Here is a 20971-nt window from a genome sequence, read left to right as displayed (position 1 = left end):
ATTGCGTTATATGAACCCCCACAATCGTACGTAACACACCATACCTCTTACTTCTGTGTATGTAACTCTTGCTTTTTAATTTCGCAAAACTGAAGGAATTATTTCCAAAGTGACGTATAGTAGAACCTCCGTTATCCGAAATTCTTTTCACCGAAATGATCGAAAAAAAAATTGGTTAAATTACAAAAACGAATTATAAATAAATAGAATTTGTTATGTTATTCTGACGTTCTGCTAATGACATGGTGGCATTACATAGCGGATAGCACACGATGGGAAAAGAAAACAAACCAGGTTAAGACCTTAGACAAACTTAGGTAATGAAGAGTGCGAATCATTATTTATTCCCCTTAAACTTGGTAATGAGGTGTCTATGATTTTTGTAACTTAAAACTTTTCTCCATCTAGTCACATCCGTAGTATAGGCTTAGCATCTGTAACGTCGAGCCATAAGCCCACATAGGGTTTTAATGATCCTCTAGTAAATTTGAAACGAGTGCAAAAGTTCGCATCCTAACTCTTCGATTTTCGCCCAATAACGTTAAGTTTTTTTACTAAGGCCACGTACAATGGGCATAAAGTTAACAACTATTAGTCAATTTCCTCTGTAAATTCGACTGCTGAGCAAATAAGACAGTGTATACTGTTGGGTTTTGGTAAAATATAGATTGAGCGTAGGAGGCTGGATCTTGTGAATATTGGAGGATAGTCTCTTAGAGAGTAACTGTGTGGAGCAAAGACGCTCTTTCTACTGTTGTAAATTTTGGAGCTCAGTCTCCTTGAGCATTTATTGAAAGGAGCAGTGATCAACTTGTGAAAATATGAATTTATAATTCCACCTTTACAATACTTAAATTGTCTTTATTAAAAAACTATATTAAATTATACTCGTCACAAATACAAAATAAGGCGAGGACACGTTGAAATAAGTGAATAAAAAATCTTTGTATCCTGTGACGCGGCGTGATGGCGTCTTGTCAATCTTCAATGTTAAAATGGTGGGACGTGAACATGATATGAAGCATGAAGTCCACAGATTAAATTGTTGTTCAAAACAACGAATTTTCACTTATAAAACAACGTGAGTGACAGTGATGCTGTTGTAAAATTGTAACTTGGGAGCTTCAAGCTCATTTGTTTAAATCGTTTTTGTCTGGTTGTTCTAGACTTTTCTGACATTGATTCTCGAACTCACTAGCTGAACTTTTGAACCTGATTATTTGTTATTGTCTAACAAAATTCAAATTCTGAAAAGAAAGGAAAAGGAAAGAAATAAAATTCCATAAATTAAAGTTTTAAATTACAATGTATTCTTTTCTCTATCCACCCATTCATGCCCCCATCTTTTTACATATCTGTCCACCACGGTATCCCCCTAACAATAATAATAATGCTATGCAACCATGAAGGTGATCGGGATCAGATATCGAGAAAGAAGAATTATCAACAAACTGTACAAAAATCAGTCTGCAGTGATACGAATCGAGGGCTTTGAAAAAGCAGCAGCAATCCAGAAAGGAATCAAGCGAAGCTGAAGTTTTCTCCCTTCCTTTTCAATGTTTATACTGAATAGGTGGTAAATGAAATCAAAGACGCATTTCGAAAGGAAATCACAATCTAAGGGGAGGAAATCAAAACCCTGTGATTTGCCAATCATATTATTATTAGCCGTGTTGAAACACCGGATCCCGTGAGATCTCCGAAGTTAAGCAACATTGGGCGTGGTCGAGAAGTGGATGGAATGCCACGCGCTGTTGGTGGGGATAAGGGAATGGAGGAACGGAAAGGAACTGGCCACCCTACCGTACATAAACTCCGGCTCAGGTACACCTCTGCGGAGGTTCGGACCTGCCGTCGCGCAGAACACACCTTACCTGATCTTATTTGAGTCGGCAGAAGATCTGAATAAATTGCTGGATGTATAGACAGAGTCTTGGGGAAGGCTCCCCTGTGGGTGGGACCGGTAGAATAACATCCACGGTCTGTCGTAAGAGGCGACTAATGGGTGCTCCAGAGCTCTCAACTTGGGAACGTGGGTTGGCGACCACGGGGCCCTCAGCTGTGTCCTGGCATTGCTTCCACTTACTTGAACCAGGCTCCTCACTTTCATCTATCCTATCCGACCTCCTTTGGCCAACTCTTTCTTTCCTCTTAGTTAACCAATAAAAATTGAGTGGGTGTGTCTACTCATTCCTGAAAGGTCTCAAATTTTCCACGAGGGTATAAAACTGCTGATTTTCTTGTCTCCGGGCCATTCGTATAACATCTTTCTCAGGGTGTGAATATGTAGCAGGGGGCGGAAAGCGCCTCTTTCTTCAGGCAGCAGCTCTTCAACAAGGTAATGGCCTTTTAACATCGTTATTTCTTGCTAGCTCAGCAGTTTAACTCTCGGGGAAGTTTCGAAACCTTTAATATGTAAACTATTAAACATGTAAACCCTTTTCCTGGTAAACTTCAGTTTTCTTGAACTTTAATTCGGGGATAGAGAGTGCTTTACCCTCTCGAGCTCCCCTTCATTTGAAATTGAGGTGACCACGTTTTTTCTACCGTTCCTTTTCTTCCTTAATGTATTAAAGTTTTCTCATACGAGTCACCTCCCTAGCTTGGGATTAGCCCCTGTGTATCGGCCTAGCGCCACTTAGGTTTTAAAATGTGTATTTAGGAGTGCAAGTTCACGCCTCCAGTCCTTTCTGTACTTTGGGCCAGTAACTTAACCTGATGTTTTGTTTTCTTCATGCGAAGTCCCTGTAGGTTGGATATAAAATACGCCTGTTTCTTTGTGTGCCTTGAGGGCAGTTAGAAGTAAAGTTTGTTGTGGCCTTTGATAGGCTTGTAAAATTGAGAGCAGGTCAGCTCTTTCTGGTATTTTGGAAGGTGCCTCTAGGAGGCTTGACATTACTAAGCGGGAGCAAGAGCTCCATGTAATTAAGGGTTTTCTGCCCTTTGGTAATTTGTGGTTGTGAGCTGAGGGCTCAGGAATTGTAACTTGGGGCACGAAGCCCAGAACTTGTTAATACCATAAACTCTTGTTTTCGTTTGTAAAAGCATTATTGTACCTAAATTTTCATTGTTATTTCACCTAGTGAAAAGTTAATAAATATTGTTGTCTGTTGAAAATATAACCTTTATTTAAATTTTAAATTCATCATTCGGACTTATACTTAGACCCATTCCAGCCCGCACCTTCTTTCACCTCTGACTTCCACGGATAACTCCATAACAAGTGGTAGCTGAGCGTGGTTGAATGGGTCTCAATTTAGCCCCTTTTGACGCCTAACACTGCTTTTGATTCGAACTCTAACAATTTTCTCAGTCGCTGGAATTTTTTGATTTTCTAAATATTTCTGTCATCATGTCCGGCCCTTGCGATGTCCTCCATCCCGGCTATTTGCTCAAGGAGGAACTGATCTATGAATTAACTATTAGAAATGTTCCATCTGGAGGCACGGTTGCGGCCGACACCACTAAGCTTAAAGATTCCCTTGAATTGCCTATTACCATCCCAACTTTGGGAGAGAAAGATATTGACGATGCTCTCTCCACGATCACTGATAATGCTACTGAGCTAGCATCTGTAGTTAGTTTTTTGAAGGGGGTGATCCATCACCTAATCAGCTCAAACGTGTACAAGCTAGATTGTACCATTTTCCCAGTAGAGTTAGTGATCTATTGTCTCTTAAGTTGAGTGACATTCAAGGGAAAGAGGCTAGTGCTCTTCTCGAAAACCTTTCCAAATTGTCCAGTAAGGTTAGCCTATTGTTAACTGGGGCAGTCCCTCCCAAAACCGACCAACCCGCGACGGTAAACGTAGTTAGCGAGGAAGAGTCTTCTAAAGGAGAAGAAAAGAGGAAATCTGTAGGAGCTCAACAAACCTCTTCCCCATTAGACAATGAATCTGAACGTCGTACCTCGTTGAATATTGCACCTTCTGAATCTGCTTCTCCGCCAATTAGGCCTCTACCTACTATGTCACCTGGCTTCAGCAGTTTGCCCTATCCTTTAGCAATGTTGCTCAGAGGTGTTTCTAAGTTCTCCGTCAATTCCACCAGTGATGTTATTGCCTTTCTAAGATTTTTCGTTGAGTTTCAGGATCATGCTCTTGTTTTTCCTCTTTCTCTGTGTCAAATTCTGCAGATTATTTATCCCTATTCCTTATCCCTATTCCGTTGGTGTTCTCTCGGACAAAATAGTAAGAGCCATTGCTGAACAATCATCTATCGAAGACTTCCATGCCCATATGTTGGCCAATTTTATTCCGGACCGAGCTAGGTCATCACTAATTCAGAATCACTAATTGCCGACTTCATCCAAGACATTACATTCTACACGAGGGCATTTGCTCTTCATTTTCCTGAAGACCAGGTTGTACAGACCATTGTGGAAGGCATTTCCCCATCGTACAGGTCATATTTGTGCTTTGCGTCGCGTCCTCAAACTTTTGCCGAATTAGAGGCTATGGATGTCTCAGCGGAAGGAGTTAGATACGCCGACACCTTACGTGTCGCGAAAGAACCCCCTCAATCCTATAGTAATCTTCGGCCTCCACCTCGCCGACCCGTCACGCCCCGTAAATGTTACGCTTGCGGGTCGCCTGACCATCTTCGGAACAGGTGTCCATTAACTAAATCTAGTGGGACAAGGAATGGAGCAGGGTCATCCCAAGGCTGTTTTAAATGCGGCGCTTTCTCCCATATTGCCAAAAATTGCCCGAATTCGAATAGCACTCCCTCCTGCTCAACTTCGGGTGCAACTTCCACCAACAATCATAAGTGACTAGTGGCTTCGGCTGAGTCGGCTAACTCATCTTTTCGAGGCTCAGCCCCAAGTAAACCAGCCGAAATCTCAGGGAAAACTCAGTCCTCTAATTTATCATTTGAAGGTCCCAAGGAATGTCTTAGGACTGTGGCGGATACTCCCGCACCGGTCCCATTTCTCAAAATTGAATTAAATAATGAGCCTGTAACTGCTCTTTTAGATTCTGGCAGTGTGTGTTCCATTATGTCGGACGAGTGGTATTCCAAATTGAAATCTGTTTGTAAACTTCCCGATTATTGTTCGTCTTTGGTTCAATGAGTTTCGGCAAACTCCTCTCCATTAGAAATTTTAGGGTTCCTGTATGCCAAAATTAGAATTGCCAAACTTACTTGGAAATTTAAATTATTTGTGGCTAAGCACTTGTCTTGCCCCATTATATTGGGAGCGGACTTCATGTCTCACACTGGTCTAGTGCTCGACCTTCAGAGCAAGTCGTGCACTTTCAAATTTGCTAGTAATTTCAAAATCCCTTTATTAAAATGTAGTTCTGTGTCATGTTCATCTATTTCGCCTACCCAGGATGAGATGTTGTTAGATCTTAGACATCTACCTGAGGACCAGGCTGAGAGTATTCGCAAGTTGTGTCAGTCGTTCCCAGAAGTTTTCTCTGATACTCTTGGTATTACTGACCTTATAGAATACAAGATTTAGGTTACGGATTCGATTCCCGTCCGGTTTCCACCTTATAGGCTGTCTCCACCTAAAATGAAGGCTTTGAAGGAAATCATAGATCAGATGTTGAAGGATGGTATAATTCGGGAAACTAAGTCGGCGTATTCATCGCCTATTTTCCTTGTTCCGAAATCCCAAGGTGGCTTCATCCTGTGATTGATTATAGGGCTCTCAATCGGAAGGTGGTGTTACAATCTGTGCCCCTTCCAGACCTTCACTCTTGTTTTTCATGGTTTCGAAAGGCTAAATTCTTCACCATCTTAGACCTCAATCAAGCTTATAACCAGATCCTTCTGGCGGAAGAATCTAAACATCTTACAGCGTTTGCCACTGATTGGAACTTGTATGAATACAACCGCGTGCCTTTTGGGCTCTCCACGGGAGCAGCCGTGCTTACGAGACTGCTAGACAGGGTCTTTTCCGACATCAAATTTGAGTATCTATATCATTATCTGGATGATGTCGTCGTATTTTCAGAGACCTTTGAAGAACATCTAGATCATCTGAAAGAGGTCCTTAATCGCCTTCGTAAGGCAGGGTTAACTGTGAAGTTATCTAAGGTTGCCTTCGCTAAATCTTCCATGTCATTCCTAAGGCATATTTTGTCACCCGATGGTGTCGCAGTGGATCATTCTAGAACACAGGCCATCCGTGATTTCAAACCTCCCAAGGACATCAAAGGTATTGCCAGGTTCATTGGCATGGTGAACTTCTTCAGGAAATTTATTCCAAATTTCGCTAATAGAGCGGCACCCTTGAACTTACTCCGCAGGAAAGGCGTCAAATTTGGGTGGGGGCCTTCTCAACAAGCCGCTTTCGAAGACCTCAAATTAGCCCTTTGTAATGCCCCTCTCCTCGCTATGCCCGGTTTTTCTAAGAAATTCATCGTACAAACCAACGCGTCGTCGTCGGCGGTAGCTGCAGTCCTTCTTCAAGAGACTGAACTAAGGAGGCGACCCATCGCCAATGCCTCTAGGACATTATCGGCCCAAGAATCCAAGTATTCCATCTATGAACTTGAAGGTTTAGCAGTCTTATTTGCTCTAGAAAAGTTCCGTCTCTATCTGGAACACGTCAAGTTCGACTTGGAAACGGATAACCAAGCATTAAGCTGGGTCTTAGCTAGGCCGCGTCGTACTGGTCGTATAGCCCGGTGGGCCATCAGAATTTCTGCCTTCCAGTTTGATGTTAGGCACATAAGAGGTACTGAAAATGTTGTGGCGGACGGACTAAGCCGTGTGTTTGACAACGACGTAGAGACCCCTGAACAGGTTGATAGTTCTTCACCTCCCGAGTCCATACTACCTGAGGTTAATGCCATTCTAACTGATGCTCCCATGCTCTTTAGGGATATTGAAAAATATCATCGTGAAGATCTAACGCTGGCTCCGATAATAGAAACCCTTTCTTCTGGGGAACATGTAGTCCCTTTTGTACTGAGGAATGGTGTTTTACGTTGCCCTTCGAGGCATGATAAGACGATGAAAGTTGTAGTTCCAGCTGTTCTTGTACCTATGATCTTCAAGTACTACCATGAGACCCCACTAGGGGGGCATTTAGGCATCTTCAAAACCCGTGAAAAGATCCGTGAAATTTTCATCTGGAAGGGTATGGACGGCGAAATTCGTGAATTGGTAAAAGCTTGTAAAACTTGTTGGCTTAGTAAATCCACCATGTCCACCAATCAAGGGCTCTTGTCTTCTCATCAAGCGTCGCGCCCCATGAAACGTCTTTATATCGACTACGTAGGACCCTTCCCCCAATCTAAGGGAACGCCAACAAATTCATTCTTGTGTGTGTAGATGGTTTTACAAGATTTTATTGGTTATTTCCGACTAAGCTGGCTACCGCTCAGTCCACCATTTCTTGTTTAAAGTCTATCCTTGCTTCTTTTGGTCCGTGTTAATATATTGTGTCTGATAATGCTAAAGCCTTTACCTCTAATCTCTTTCGTAAATTCTGTTTTGATCTATCTATTTCACATGTAACAACTTCTGCATACTATCCTCAACCATCTCTGGCTGAACGGGTCAATCGTAATCTGAGGTCGGCTCTGATTGCCTATCACCACGACGATCACTCCAGGTGGGATACATCCCTGCATTGGTTAGCCTTCGCTTTGAACTCGGCGGTTCACGAATCTCATAAATTCACCCCTGCTTCATTGATGTTCAAGTTTGTACCCAACACGCCGCTCTCTAACCTTTGGTCTCTTAGTGATATTCTACCTGAGACAATAGATCCAGATAATATTAAAGATCTTTGGAAGAAGGCTAAGGCCAATCTTAAAGCGTCTCATGAAAAGGTTAGGGAAAGATATGATCGTGGACAGAGGCCCACCAATTTAAAGGTAGGAGACCAAGTTATGATCAAGAACTTTGTTCCCGCGGGCAAGCTTGCCCCCAGATTTCATGGGCCGTGCATTATTTTACATTTTCTTACGCCGGTCACATTGTTAGTGAGTAATCCAGCCACCGAGAGGATCTTTTGGGTACATCGGTCTCAGGTGAAACCTGTGTAATATCATAGTTAACTTAGCCACCTATGTTTTGCAATGGTATAAAGGTTATATTTTGTCGTTCTCCGTGGCCTTCTGCCCCGATTTAATTTTATGGTTATTGATTTAAGTATTTCATGTACAACCTTCCCCATAGTTGATCTGCTGTCTTGCCCCTACGGCCATTACCACGCTCCCGTCTCCTGCTAAACCACACCAGTGGCAATAAAAATAAAATGTTTCCACGCCGCTGGCCCCTCAGCCTCACCTCCAAGGCAATACCCTAAAACATTAAGGTCCAACACAAATTCTGCCGCCGAGATCTTACTGTTTCAGTGCCGCCGCAGCCGTGCGGCGCCGTACCGCCACTCAGATGGGGTACGGGCCCACTCCACTCCAGTGTGGTCAACCAGTGTACGGCGCGCCGGAGCCCACCTTCAGGCCAAGGCTGATGTGCGGCGCACCAACCGCAAGCTACTCAAGGACTGTAAACAAACTTCGTATCTGCGGCGTGCTTCACCACGACTACCCCTCTCATAGTAGCGGGAGAGGTGTATCTCAGGGTACTTGAGGGGTCCGAGCGGTCTCCTCTGGATACAGGCAGCGGCGGCAGGTCTTGCCGCAAAAATTAATCGGCAGCTAATGTACTTCAACAGTTAGATGGACACCCTATATCTGCAATTAATACATTTTGGCTTCAAATCAACCTTTGGTGGACTTAGAAAAATATTACCCCATGAATTAATGTTTTTGGTTTCGCAATTCTACTACAACAAAGAAACTCCAAAGCTGGACTTAAACTAGTCCTACCCATTTATATCAAACAACTTAAGAGACCTCTGACTACAAAAAAATTGTATTTTCTCTTCTAAATTCTTCTTCAACCAATCAGCAACAAACTTGGACTTTGTTTTGGAAAAAAAAAATTTCTTCTGTGTCACCCCTTGGAAGGACTTTTGGGGGGGGAGGGGAGGTCTGTACCGGACGGTACACCTCTACGACGCAAGTTCAAATCTTGCGCCAATTGAAACTCCTCTACAGGAGAAACCCTGAACCATAACAACTGAATCAACTCTCCTGTTTATCAGAAGATGTCACTGTGTGTTTTTGATTTGCTTTTGTTTTACAGTGATCAAGAAGTGTGGACATTCTCTAACAGATGTATCTACCAAAAACGATGATAACGCACTCTGGTGTAAAGGAATGAACCTTCTTGGAGAAATGTTGTATTCATAAGTTTTGTCTTTACTGAATTTTGTTCTGTGGTTTGTGGGTTGGCAACATTAATCCTTTCTTTCCACCTGTTTTGAATGTAGCCAATCAGTAATTTCTGTAATTAATTTTCCTCCAATCATAGCTTTCTTCTTCGAATTTCCATGTGTAACTCTTAGTTAACCAATAAAAATTGAGTGGGTGTGTCTACTCATTCCTGAAAGGTCTCAAATTTTCCACGATGGTATAAAACTGCTGATTTTCTTGTCTCCGGGCCATTCGTATAACATCTTTCTCAGGGTGTGAATATGTAGCAGGGGGCGGGAAGCGCCTCTTTCTTCAGGCAGCAGCTCTTCAACAAGGTAATGGCCTTTTAACATCTTTATTTCTTGCTAGCTCAGCAGTTTAACTCTTGGGGAAGGTTCGAAACCTTTAATATGTAAACTATTAAACATGAAAACCCTTTTCCTAGTAAACTTCAGTTTTCTTGAACTTTAATTCGGGGACAGAGAGTGCTTTACCCTCTCGAGCTCCCCTTCATTTGAAATTGAGGTGACCACGTTTTTTCTACCGTTCCTTTTCTTCCTTAATGTATTAAAGTTTTCTCATACGAGTCACCTCCCTAGCTTGGGATTAGCCCCTGTGTATCGGCCTAGCACCACTTAGGTTTTAAAATGTGTATTTAGGAGTGCAAGTTCACGCCTCCAGTCCTTTCTGTACTTTGGGCCAGTAACTTAACCTGATGTTTTGTTTTCTTCATGCGAAGGCCCTGTAGGTTGGGTATAAAATGTGCCTGTTTCTTTGTGTGCCTTGAGGGCAGTTAGAAGTAAAGTTTGTTGTGGCCTTTGATAGGCTTGTAAAATTGAGAGCAGGTCAGCTCTTTCTGGTATTTTGGAAGGTGCCTCTAGGAGGTTTGACATTACTAAGCAGGAGCAAGAGCTCCATGTAATTAAGGGTTTTCTGCCCTTTGGTAATTTGTGGTTGTGAGCTGAGGGCTCAGGAATTGTAACTTGGGGCACGAAGCCCAGAACTTGTTAATACCCTAAACTCTTGTTTTTGTTTGTAAAAGCATTATTGTACCTGAATTTTCATTGTTATTTCACCTAGTGAAAAGTTGTTAAATATTGTTGTCTGTTGAGAATATCACCTTTATTTAAATTTTAAATTCATCTTTCAAACTTATACTTAGACCCATTCCAGCCCGCACCTTCTTTCACCTCTGACGTCCACGGATAACTCCGTAACAATTAATATTAATGGAACAAAATGACATACCGTTACAATTCTTGCGCGGGGGGGAAGGTTATTTTGTGTGTTCAAAGTGAACTCAACTAGCAGCCAAACAACGTCAATGCCGCTGAACTGCAGCGTTGGAAGGTGGACTTATTGATGTTTTTTGGCCGGCCATACCTTTTCTATGCCTAGAATTTGCTTTAAAACATGATAAGACATAGATAAGAGACACATTTTGGATGCGCGTGATTTTAACCAATGAAAGTAAAGCAGTGTACATTATTTGGTTCCATTGGGCGAAGATTAGTGTGGCAAAAACCCAAAATCCGAACAAAGAACCAGACCCCAGAAATCTTACTCCTACCGTCAAACATGGATGGGGCTCCGTTCTTGTTTGGGGGGCCATGAGTGCTGCCGGTGTTGGAAATTTGTGCTTTATAGGTGGAACCATGGATCACAAATGCTACACAAATATTCTCAAAACACATCTTATACCCAGTGCTAGGAAACATAATTTCATGTTCATGCAGAACAATGATCCAAAACCCACTGCCCACAATACAAAGATGTACCAAAGCATCTTCCTACACACCCGTAAGTCCCTTGACATCAATCCGAACGAGCAAGTATGGGAAATAATGGACATAAAATGAGGATGCAAGGTATATTTCCAAACTGCCATGCAGGAAGAATGGAACAACATTGTTTCAACGGTTACCTTGAACTTAGTTGCTTCCATCCCATGACGACGGCAGGCAATAACAAAGGCAAAGAGGAACCCGACAAAGTATTCAAAAGTGAACAAATGTCTTGTATCTCAATACTTTTTCTATGTGTAATAATAAAATAGAATATTTTTTATGAATTGAAAATTTTAAAAATTGAAAATTATTCTTTTTTAAAGTGTTTTACTAAATAACAAAGTAAAGGTAAATTTATACACAAAGAAACATTTTATTTCTCTTTTAGATGTAAATAAGGACATTCCAAGAGCAAAGCAGATTTAAAATTTTAGCATATAGCGACTAATTTAATAGATTTTATTCATTTATGATTTGAAAATTTATATTTTAAAGTTTGTAATAAATGTCATATTTCAAACACAAAGAAATATTTTAACAATTTCAAGATTTATATATAATTGTTCTGTTGATAAGTATATTTGTACCGATGTACTGTCCGCACACTTTATCTTGATGCATTTGTGTACGGGGTGAGGAGTAAGGAGCGAGCTGTCCCGGTATCGATAGTGCTGCCTGGTGCTGCCAACTGAATGAAAATGAAATCTGAATTGAATCGAGAATATGATCTATCGATATGAAATTTCTAAACCGTTCTCATCTTAAGCCAACAACTATGTCACATACACATTATATAACATTATAAAACATATCTCTCGATGCGAATCTTGTTCCTAGCATGAATTCTATACTTTGACTTTGATGTGTAAACAACAACAGTACTAGTACGTAAAGTTTACGCCAGATGTCGCACAATGATGCTTAAGCGATTCATAGTTTGTGTTGCAAAGGTTGCCAGTATGAATCTCGAAGATCGCCGAGGTCGACCGATTCAGCACTAGGATGTAAATGCACCAAGATAAAGTGTGCGGACAGTACAAAGTCCAAAGATTAATTGGTGTATTGGTACTGCTGAAGAAGAGAGTATTTAGCTCTCGAAAGATGTACGGTAATTAAGTATAATAAAATACGTAAAGTATTGACAAGGTGGGAAAGTGTTCTATAAAAATTTGAATATAAGTCAATAGGGACAGGATTAACCAACATGGACAAAATAATAAATTCAATAGTGAAGTTATATATATTACGAGCGACAGTACCATTTTTCACTCTCAGAATACAGTATGGCAGACTATCTCAAATGCACTCCTCCTCTGTCAGATTGTGCGAGTGGTTATATGATCAAGGAGTGAAACTCCAACGGATCATCATAACATGCGCATCTCCATGGTGCGCAGACGGTACTTGGCACTTTTGGTGACCGGCCAAATCTTGGCCCCATACTATACCGCTGGACAAACTACAGTGTGGAAAACCTTTGATATAAGGTAGACTGGCACACAGCACTCCTGTAACTGCCCTCCATCTAAACAATGCTGCCTTCACTCTAACCCCAACTTATTGATCAACACCACCGTTGTTTTGATAACGGTAACCTAAATATTGGAAGCAGTTAGTTTGCACTAGGCCTAGATGTACGGATGTGTTCAGCATCATGACTCCATTTTTGGGAGCTGCGGGACTACTCTTTCCAGTTTATGTTGTAATGTCCTGTATATGTATTATATTATATTATATTATATTATATTATATTTAGTCCTATATATTTCTGTTCAGGTATATTTAATATCTATATTTATTCCCCTGTAATTTCCTGTGGCTGCCTGCATAATGTTAATATAATAAAGCACTTGAGATGTGATTTACGATGGTGGCCATGCTACTCACCTGTTCCTGGATCTGCCGCGGCTGATGCCTGGGCTCTCATCTTACACGCAGAACACCTTTTCCTATAAAAACAGTTCTCCACAGAGCACAGGATCAGTTGAAGCAAGCAATAATAGTTCCAGATACTTGATCTTCATAACATTTAGACTCAGATCGTATCAGTTAAGGAGATCACTCCATGTTTGAATACAGCCCTGCAGTTCCTCTTTGGTTGTAGCTGCAAGTAAGATGTCATTGGCATACAGTAAGGTCCAAATAACACTCTCAAGCAGATCATATGAGATGGTATCCATATAACAAGTATGAAAAGCAGCAGTGCACCTTAAGGTAGAAGAACCAGTAGTGAGTCACTTACATTCATTAAGTTATTTCTGAAACTTACATGAATTCAAAGGCATTTTTTCTCTGTTAACCCCTCAAGCTGGTAATTTAAACCAGGGCTGCTCACTTCTCAGGCGGTATGTAAATTGAAACTCAGAAGAGGTTTAGACACTATCAAGTTAAAGAATTCATAATGTTAAATCTACGAAAAATAACGTGATGAAAATTTTAGGACTACTTAGTGAGAGCAAGTCCAAAGTTCTTGAGCAATATATGTGATTGCTGCTGTTCAGGGCTGTCCATAATCACACGCAATATTTACAAAATATATATAATTTGGGTAGGTTCCAATTTTGAAATTTGTTTCTGGTATATTTACAAAGAAAGCAAGATATTTACATCATAATATTCAAATTACATATACACACAGTTAATAAAAGGATGTTTCTTTTGCATTTCAGGTTTAAATTTTTGTATGAAACTCCTTGAAACAAAATTCAAGACAGAGCCGAACTTTACAGTCTGGACACCAGTATACTGTGTCCTTCCATTTGTTCTTTTGTGCCTTCCATACAGCACATTTTTTGGGGCCTAGCTTTTCATACAGTTGGCAGGATTTTCTCAATAAAATGCCTTTCCACTAGCTTTGCTGGGGAGGAGGGGAGGGGGGTACTGAGTGATGGGCGTCCAGAATTACAGGCAGATATTTGTAGCCTACAAGTCAATATGAATGATTCTAACAAATCCAGTCTATATGCCAGATTGTCAGTGGACTGTTTCTTTGAAAACAAAATGTATGTGTTCAGCAAGAAACGCTTAGGTCCCATGTATGTACCCCGTGTAGAATTATCAATAAAATGTAAATATGGCAAGATGAGTTCAAACCTATACCATTGTTATTGTTTGAGGAAATATAGGGGTTTCTAAAAAACCAGCCCTGGTTAAGTAGCTCTTCAGGGTGGTTTCTGCACTATCCCCATCAACATTACAACCCCCAAGAACACACAAATTTCTTCCCTTCTTACTAGCTCTCACTTCCAGGCGCGTGAAGTATACACTCTGCCGTGCACCTATTTGTTTCTCGAACAAATAGGTCAATCACTTTGTAGAAAAATAGCAACAAAAAAATATCTAAAACAGATGCAAAATGCTTTATTGTACCTGGCACACCCATGTGAAGAGGATCATTTGTGTTCTAGTAACAAAATCCATCCCTCGCTACAACCACTGAAGAGCAGACAAAATTATTATGGCTGAAGCTGTGCTGTCTGCCAATTCTCCGATAACCACTTGCTGTGCATATTCACTGTCTGTATCACTACCAAAAATATTGCTTCCTGATACATCACTTCCACTACTGTCACCCATCAAACCAATAATCTCCGCGCCCGTAAGAGAATGAGACAGCCCTGCCATTCCTCTGCAACTCAATAGCCTTAGCCTGCCAAGCAATAAATATCTGCTTTCAGTGCTTCCCCTTCATAAGTGGCAAGAATTTTCAAGTTAGATATAGTTTACAAAATATTTTTGAGATGGCAGAGAAGGATGCGATACCTTTTAACTATTTCCGGTTTAACTGCGAGCCGAAATTACGTTCACGCATAACCCATAGTAAGGTTAAACAATTCGCTAAAAATCGGGAACGAGCTATGCACACATTCTGCTGATTACATCGTGTTTCTTCATGTGTTAGTTACAAGAGTATTTAAACAGATTTGGAGAATTTACGATATTATTGACGAGTGTGTATTAGTAGGTGTTGTCACTCAATGTGCTCTAAAACATGGCTTTTTGCAGAAAGCAAGTGCTTGATGGAAGTTATATTTTAGATATTTTATGCAATCGTAATCCCTCACATATAAAAAAACAGAAAACTTTACTAATATGTAGATATTCTTACGTATTCGCACAATTATGAAACGCGCGGGAACATACGGTAAACTGTAAAATGAATTTCAATCATAATGAAATGCAAGATATTGTTTTGAATTCGTATTTGGATGTCAGTATTTCCATTTGTGCATAAAATTATAATTACATACAATGAACATCATCTTCACTGAGTATCTTCGCTAACACCACCTTCTGGGCCAGTATCGTCACATAAAAATATGTATAGACAAGAAAAGGTTCCACCTTATCAATACAATTTTATTATTGTAAGAATTAGATTACAGGACCGGTTTCGACTTTAAATAGTCATCATCAGCTGTACATGAATACCTTTACATATGTGTCAAGCATTAGTTGGTTTTGCCCTTTTCTAAAGGAAGATGTCATAGGGAAGCATCATGTCTGAGTTTCCAAATTGGGCATGTTGAGTGTAAAATGGTTATATATTATAATTCAGGTACTTAGGTATAGAGCTATCTTCTTCGGGACTACAATTACAGGACCGGTTTCGACTTTAAATAGTCATCATCAGCTGTACATGAATACCTTTATATATGTGTCAAGCATTAGTTGGTTTTGCCCTTTTCTAAAGGAAGATGTCATAGGGAAGCATCATGTCTGAGTTTCCATATTGGGCATGTTGAGTGTAAAATGGTTATATATTATAATTCAGGTACTTAGGTATACAGCTATCTTCTTCGGGACTACAATTTGTCTATGAACCCTAATTTAAGCTTAAATCTAAAATACAAATACATTAAGCACATTATAATACACAGTACATGTTAAAATCCTTTAAAATAATGAATATAAAACATTGCATGGAATTAAATGTATGCGTCTTGCGTATATCTGTGTTCTCGTTTTTGGGTCCAATGTTGTAAATAATTCAGTGCTTGCGTTCATGGGCAATGCTGTAGTACTCTTAGGAAGTCTTATTGTATATTTAAATGGTGATTCCACTTGTATGTGTGGTGAAAAGCTTCTATCGTTAACAGAATCCAATTATATAAATGGAGGTAAGTATGTGCAGCTGTGAGTGGAATATTGTTTTTAACACGTTGAGTGCCGAGCCGATTGTAGCACACTATTCCACTGGTGCCAGGCATGTTTTTGAATTGCATTCCGCTGGTGCCAAAGCAATTGTACGCGTTGTAGACTGTTTATATAATCTTGGGATGTATTTATATGATGTACTAAGTAAATTTTATCTCACCATACCATGGTCATGCGTGACGCCATATGGTGTCACATCAATTTTTAGGAAAGATAAAATATAGCGTGACGCCATATGGTGTCACAGATTTTTTTGACATGGAATGTTCAATACGAATTTCCAATACGGGATATTTATTTCCTAATTCAAATTAACGCAATATTTATGAAAACCTAGTAAAATGCAAAACAAGTACTTATATTGCATTACATATTGTTGTGAACAGTTTTCTGATAACTCTAAACAATGAAAATATGCGTCTCGGCATGCCCGAGTTCTTGTTACTCGTTGTAATTTTTCAAACCTTATCGGCATCGTTGTTCAAACATCGTCCTTTGTACACTTGTTTCATGTGCTGTTTTCATATTTACGTTTTGCACATCTGATCGGGAAGTTGAGGGAAACGCGCTAACTGTACGCTACCTGGCTGCTGGCGCAGTTCGACGCAGCCCGGTTGGTTCACGTCCGATGCTTCGCTCCTCCCTACCTCTCCGCCACACCCCGATACTCCCGTGGTACTTCTAATTTCATGACTATTTATTTGCTCAATTTTGGCGTTTAAACTTGCGCTGGGTACATGCAGTTTTCACCTTGGCATTCTACTGCCTCCCACGAATATTCCTACCAAATTTCAACCGAATCCGAGTGTAACACATGTATGTGTTCCCTCGTAAGATTATTACCAATATCTTCCATTTTTTTTATATTTTTGCACAACTATATAAACTGAGTGATAATACGTACGTAAACGAGGAATAAACAAAACCTGGCGCGCTTTCACCTGTGACAAAGACCACTGGCCAGTCAGTGGCTTCGGAAGAATACTGTGGCGCCACATGGTGGCATACAGTAAAAATACATAGCTGGAATAGACCCTGAAGTTCGCCCTTCACGTAGTACCAATTTTACGCGCATAGATGTCACAGCTGATTATCTACGGCGCATCGCCTGAAACTCAACTGTGCCGCCATATGGCGTCACGCCAACTCTGATTTCAAGAACGGTGTGCCGCCATATGGCGTCACGCCATCTCAAATTTGTAGACCACCGTGACGCCATATGGCGGCACATGGCACCCAACGTGTTAAGTATTGGAGGAAGATGTGGTCTTGGTCGAGCGTAAGTATTTCTTGATGCAGAGAGGTGGCTCCTTCCTCGTCTATAACTGTATGCTGATATATATTATTATTGCTGTCGTGGTTGGGTTGCGTTGGATCTGAGAGCTTGATATTCATGTACAGCTGATGATGACCGTTTAAAGTCGAAACCAGTCCTGTAATCTAATTCTTACAATAATAAAATTAGATTGATAAGGTGGAACCTTTTCTTGTTTATACTGTCCCCTTCAAAAGTGGAAATAATTTATTAAAGAAGAATGATTTATTTCATCAGCGAGTTGTAACATTATTTAATCGCCAAGAGGGTGAGATTTTATACTCCCGTGCTAGCATGAACCAGCCGCTTGCGAACCGGTTTTCCCGACCTACCAAGAGAACGAGGAAGCAGGGTGAAATTCCTGTTAGGTGTCCTTCAAACACATGTGTGTGTACCATGTGATCGGGCGAGCAGCGTGATTGCGATCGATCAATAAATGCAAGGTCGAGTGACGTGAAACTAGGGCAGCCAATAAAAATGACAATCTTCACAGGAATGCAACAGATCCACCAATCAGATATAATTAAGAGGCACACCTACGTCTTAAGACAGTGAATTAATGGTAATTCCAAAGGAAAACAGAGGGTTTTTACTTCTGAACACTTGATTTGAGCGTTACTCTGAATGCAGCTACGGTCGAGACTGGACGTCGTTACTCTGAATGCAGCTACGGTCGAGACTGGACGTCGTTACTCTGAATGCAGCTACGGTCGAGACTGGACGTCGTTTGCTTTACTGGGAGACTTTGCATTAGAGAAGGCACCGAGGACTGAATAAACTGCAATTCAGACATTTGGAAAACTTCTCTACGATTTATTTATGACTGTCATAAGATAAGTGTCCATCTCCAAATTATTGAACATCGCGTGTGTATCTTGGACTATTGCTAAGACTTTTGTTAGTTTCAGCTTCTCTACGAGAACTCAGAAGAAGGAAGGTCGTTGGTCGAGCTCGCTTCAAGATGGCTATCCATTTCCGAGATGAATACTACTGTTTCCTGTGCACCTTCAGCTCCTCCATGAGTCACTAATTATGTAAGGCGTCGGACATGGGCAAGACTTTGTTCGGTGCAAGGTGATGTGACCACGTACTAGGTCATCAGCCAGAATCCAGTTAACACCAGCCACATGAGTATTCTTTAAGAATTTATCTTTCTATCTTTCTGTAAAATGTTTGTAAAACGTAGCCTTACCTTATTCATTTAGATTTCTATTAGTTTAGCAGTAGTTTGTCTTTTCATTCTTCTTTCTTCGGTGGGAGGTAGTTTGTGCTCTGGAATGAATTTGTATTTGGTTCTATTAGAGATGAGAGTGAATGTCATCGAGAGAGACCTCAACTGTCCTAAAAATTTAGAAGGCAGGAGAAATAAAAGTAAATGAACCCGCGTTAATCTTGAATGATTTTGAAATAATTTGAAAATTAATTGAGACAGATTAGGACAGTGTTCTAGTGTTTTTTCTAAGTGTAAAATTTCATTCTACGATTATACGACATTGCTGTGGGTTTTAGTTCGTTTAGAGTCATCTGAATAATTTCGTAAGATAGCTTTGCAAGTGAGATTAAGCACGGTCAATAATATAATAATAATAATGAGTAAAAATAATTAAACCTAATTACGGGTTAAAATTTGAATAAGATCATGGGTTTAATGTTGGTTTGTTCTTGGAAAGAATTATCATGGGCTCACTTTATGTAAAGTAGGCCTGGAACATGGCAATCCTCCGGACGGAGTAATGATGAATTATACGTATATTTTACTGTGCTATTAATTTGATTATGACTTGCAGATGGACATTATATTTTGTGTGATAATTTATGCATCCATTAGAGTCATTTTGGAAGAAATGTGTCACTGGACATGATTTCTTCGAGCTTGAGTGCAGATTAATTGAGAGCCACGATATTATAGGAGAATAAAAATAAATGCCGCAACTCATGTACCGTAAGCGCGTATTCTAATATTTTGACCTGTGTTGTAGGTATTTTACTTGCTTATTTTGGATTATTTCTATTTAAAAGATTCCCTTGAACATCGTTGTATAATTAATTTTTTCATAAAAGTGATAACCTCAACTCTATCACATTCTAGATTGATACCTGGAATATACATGATATTGTCCTAGAGAATGATTTCCCTAATTTGGAATAAATCCAAAATTTAATAATAATGGGTTAGTGTTCGTGTAAATAATATTATAATATCGTCGTGTACCTATGTGTGAATGTGTGATGTGTGATTTGATTATATACTGTGTTTTGTGAATATTTCTTGAATGATTTTGCGCGTCAAATTTTGACCGATTTGTGTTATTTTTGCGTGTCCATGATTTGACGAATTATGAATCTTTAGGAGATTTTATTATAATTTAAGGTAGATTAGGATCTTATTCACTAAAATAAATTGAATAAGAGAAGGCAACGTCCGTGGATTGATGTCACGAGGCTGAATTTTTAGTTATTGTACAGTCACTTATTGCATAACAACGAGTAAAGTTTAGGTTGATATGAGATCAAATAAGAATTAATTAAGAGAAGTTCAGTCACTTAATAATTATAAAAATGAATTGATTGATAAAGGAAGAGTCTAAGGAAGACTTATTAACCATAATTTCTTGAATTAAACATTTTCAATAATTTTAATAAGGGAAAGAAAATGATCATTTTCTTGTAAAATCAGATGAGATTCAGAAGGAATATTTTAATTTAAGCAATTTGATTATCATTATAGGAGAGAGTGATACCAGATATTATTTTGATTTTCAATCCATTCTATAGTAAATTAACGATCCCTATTATTATTATTACAGACAAGAACATTCGTTGAGCTTTAATTTGATCAAGATTCCTTATAGACGATAGCACGAGGAGAAGAGATTTTCAAGAATTAATCCCAGATTTTGTAAATTTAATTGTTTATTGGAAGAGTGATAGTTTTTAATAAATGTATAAACCTATTTTAGTTTCCTTTCATTTGTCGCTAGTCCTTCATCTATCCCTGCCTTTAAAATTTTCTGCACAGCCGATAAGCGAACGGTCCACCTCTGAGACCCTCGCTCTCCGGCGAGCTGAACCCGGCATGATGGGGGCAATACATACATGAACTATCAATACAGAAATGAAACTAGTAAATCAAGACATAAAAATATATAAATAACATTTCGTAAGAGCTCCCATTTTCATTATTGTTATTACTATTATCATTGAACAGCTATTATTTTATATCATGTTTATTATTGTTCTTTTGTAATTGCAGTGCACATTTTACATTATAAAACTAGGGTATAGATAACAGTATTTCAGGAAACTGAACTTACTTAGTAATCCATCAGACTTTTTTCATTCGCAAAACACGGTATAATATATAAACAACTTTAAAATCTCAAGTGAGAGCTGACATGAAATAAACAACCTTTTTAAAAACTAGATGCTCGAAGAAGCACAAAGAAAAAAGAATCGGGCAAATATCTCCTATAGGTACAGAGATAATCT

Source organism: Anabrus simplex, chromosome 14 (assembly GCF_040414725.1).
Source record: "Anabrus simplex isolate iqAnaSimp1 chromosome 14, ASM4041472v1, whole genome shotgun sequence".
NCBI classification, from domain to species: domain Eukaryota; kingdom Metazoa; phylum Arthropoda; class Insecta; order Orthoptera; family Tettigoniidae; genus Anabrus; species Anabrus simplex.
This window is presented reverse-complemented; position numbering follows the sequence as displayed.